We start from the raw sequence: 687 nt of genomic DNA on the forward strand, positions 1-687 counted from the left end.
CAGACTGTCAAACTACAGTGGGAAGCCTGGGGAGGGTTGTGGGGGGTAAGAGATCAACCGCAGGACTTGTATGCATGCATATAAGAATAACCAATGGACACAAGACACTGTGGGGTAGGGGAGGCTGGGGGAATGTCAAGGGGTGGGGGAAAGGAGACATGTGTAATACTCTTTGTAATACTTTAAGAAATAAAACAAAATTAAATATAAAAAAGGAATATTTTATTTCATCTTCCCAATAACCTCATGCAGTAGGTGCCAGCGTTATCCTCATTTTACAGATTAGTTAGTAGAGACACAGAGGCGCTTGATTTGAATCTAGGCAGACTCCAGAGTCTTGGCCCCACTGCCAATTTCCTACCCCCTCCAACTGGAGAACACAGGTCACAAAGTCAGGGGATCCTGGCTAATCAGACTCTTGCTCAGGAATCTGATCTAACAGATACAGAAATTCTAATCAGCTAGTGGTTGGCTCTGGAATCTTAATGCAGACTCTTGATCTCTGGTTCTGAGACAAGTCAAAGCTCCATGTGGACCAAAGTTCAAGGAACCAAAAATAGGCAGAGAAAGACTCTGCCTTCTAAAGAAAACAAGAGACAAGAGAGGGGGAGGGGTATGTTGGACAACTTTCCAATTCCTATGTGTGTCTGCACTTCGAATTTTTAGTTTGTTTGCATATATATATAT

The sequence above is a fragment of the Myotis brandtii genome, unplaced genomic scaffold (genome assembly GCF_000412655.1).
Source record: "Myotis brandtii unplaced genomic scaffold, ASM41265v1 scaffold26, whole genome shotgun sequence".
NCBI lineage: Eukaryota > Metazoa > Chordata > Mammalia > Chiroptera > Vespertilionidae > Myotis > Myotis brandtii.